This window comes from Vombatus ursinus, unplaced genomic scaffold (genome assembly GCF_900497805.2).
Source record: "Vombatus ursinus unplaced genomic scaffold, bare-nosed wombat genome assembly UNPS02009994.1, whole genome shotgun sequence".
Lineage (NCBI taxonomy): Eukaryota > Metazoa > Chordata > Mammalia > Diprotodontia > Vombatidae > Vombatus > Vombatus ursinus.
The window spans coordinates 2,763,053-2,765,748 of record NW_020949772.1 but is presented as its reverse complement, the minus strand read 5'-3'; the positions used below and the strand labels follow the sequence as shown (position 1 = coordinate 2,765,748).

The 2,696-nt window shown below is 43.2% G+C and overlaps 1 pseudogene; it reads right to left on the bottom strand.

Annotated features, from left to right (window-relative positions):
- Nucleotides 1-1,690: 1,690 nt before the first annotated feature.
- On the bottom strand, nucleotides 1,691-2,304 carry LOC114036802 (annotated as a pseudogene).
- Between the last annotated feature and the right edge of the window lie 392 nt (nucleotides 2,305-2,696).

Genomic DNA, 2,696 nt, shown 5'->3' with positions numbered 1-2,696 from the left:
GAGAAAGAATTGAGTGATAATATGAAGGAGGGGGAGGCAATGTTTAGGGTGTGGGAACAAGGGTGTTTCTGGGCTTTCTGAAAAGGTAAAGTTACTGACTAGATACATTCATTCCATCTAGGTGTAGAGCTTCCCAACGGTGCCATTTACGTAATTCAGTTCCAGCCTCAGGTGTATACATTTGTGAGGAGTGGCTGGTTTTTGTATATCTCTTCTCTGATGAGGGAAGGGATCAATATAAAGAAAGTCACTTTTTGTCCCAAGGTGGGGGCATGGTTCTGCAGATCAGTCATGGCAGAACAGAACACCATCTCTCCCTTGGTGCTTTGGAGAGAACCAGGCTCTCAAAACAGGTGGCATGAAGAAACAGGAATGGTTTGGGACAGTGAGTGGTTGGGAGAATGGTAGCTAACTCTGTTGAGATGAGACCAGATATGAGGAGAGAAAACTTTGTGGAGAAGCCCTCAGAAGTCATTAGACTTGGAGTCAAGAATTGAGTGAGGGTAAGAGATCAGGAACCAGCTCTGGATGGTGTTCCAGGAGGGCCAGGCAGCTTTACTCAAGGTCAAAGGATGGCCTCAATTGAATGTGCCTCTCAGAGACACATTGATAGGTGGAGTACTTGCTCTCAATGTCCTGGAATCTTTTGTAGTTGTCTAGCTCCATTACCATTCATATGTCTAGCAAACTGAAAAAGGCAATTTGGGGAAGCCTGAGGTCTTGGTGCATGACGATTCAGACAGGGAGGATGTAGGGGTCACACAAATGATTGATACAACTGCTGATGTTGCCATAGTAGTGGGCTTTAAGGCAGTGCACCTGCCTATCTTTATCTTCCAAGTCAAAGAGGTAAGGCAGGGCCATTTCCAGTCATCCTGATCTATTTCCTGACATTGGAACCAGCTGGCTCTGAAGGAGATAATGAGGCTGGTGACTTTGCTCAGTCCTGCCTCACTTAAATCCAATTCTCTTGGGAATCAAGATATTGCCTTCCTGACTTTATTGGTCCTCTTTGAGAATGAAGGACAAACAACAAAGATGTAAGAGTCATCTCCAATGTCCACCTTGGCATCTGAGATCATTTTTCCAGTATACTCGTAAATGAAATGTATAACACATAGGATCCAGCTACAAGACAGATGGTTATGCCTCTTCTTTAATAGGACTGACTTTTGCCCCTTTACATCCCCAGCACTTAGCACAGTGCTTAGCATGTAGCAATAATAAATGTTTATGGATTGATTGATTGACTGACTGATGACTTTTCCACTGATAAAATCTTATTGATATCTAATATTTTACCATTTAACATTGGGCTGGAAGCATTGCTCTCCAAAGGCTCTTGGATTCAGGGTCCTGGGTTCTCCATCAGGCAGATCTTAAGTCATAAAACCTGTGTGAGCTGGACTAGATGGCCTCTGAAGTGTCTTTTACCTGTCAATGTACCATCCTGTAGTTTCTGTCAAATCATTTCAACATGTGTTTCTTAAGCACCTCTTATGTTGAGGAGCTTTTCCCTCAAGATCATAGATTTCAAGCTGGAAGCATTCTCAGAGGCCATCTTGCCTAACTCCCTGATTTTACAAATGAGGAGACTGATGCCTAAGGAAACTAAATGACTTTCCCAGGGTCACAGGGGTAGTGTTATAGGTGGGACTAGTAAAACCTTTATTTGATTTCTGGCAGCCTCTTATTTTTTAACCTTTGGAGCAACTGTTTTCTGGGCGGGTCCCTTCTTGGCTGGGGCCTTCTGTCTGGAGACTTTCTGACCCTTCTGAGCCTTCTGGCCGGGAGCGGCCTTCTGATCCTCGGCCTTCTTTGAAGGGACTTTCTTGGCAGAGACCTTTGCGGCCAGCACCTCCTGGGGAGCCCCCTTCTTGGCAGACCCCTTTTGGGTGGACGTCTTCTGGAGCTTCTTTACTGCATGCTTGATAATTTGGTTTCTCATTTTCTTGGCCTTTATGACTTTGTAACGGTCAAAATATGTCATCTTAGCTTTCCTTTCTCTGGCTTCAATCTTCTTGGCCCATCTTGTGGCTTTCCATTTTGTATTGATCTTTTCTTTCTCCCAAGCAGCCCTGACATACTTCTGATGAGCACTGTGTGGGAACTTGAGCACAAAGTCTGTAAGTTGCATACATTTAAATGGCATGGCCTGCGTCCTCACACCACTGCATGGGCCATCAAACAAAGCCCTGTTCTGATCAATAACATCCACAACAGCTAGCAGCTTGCCAGCATGTGACCCAAAGGAAATGTAGGCCACCCGGCCAATTTCCACATAGCGCTTGAATACCATGTTGGTGGCGCCAAAGAAGAAGGAAGGGCCTGCCACCAATGTTTTACTTTAAAGCTACCCATACTGTGCTCTATAGAATGCTTGTTTGTTTATATAACAAATTAGCCTTTTGCCTTTCTTTGTATCCCTACTGTTTTAGCATGATGTCTAGTACACAATAGGTGCTTAACAAATGTTCATTGAGCTATGGATTCTACCTCCCTTGTACTTATTTCTAGCATATCTGTCTATTAAACCTATAAGGCTGATGGGGGAGTGTGAATCATTGGAAAGTGGCAACTATGTTAAAAAATAGGAAAAGACATTTTAAATGTTTGGAAAAGGGAAAATATCATTATATATATAGAAAAAGAAATATATATACTGGGGCATATTGAAGTTACTGTAGATTTAGAAA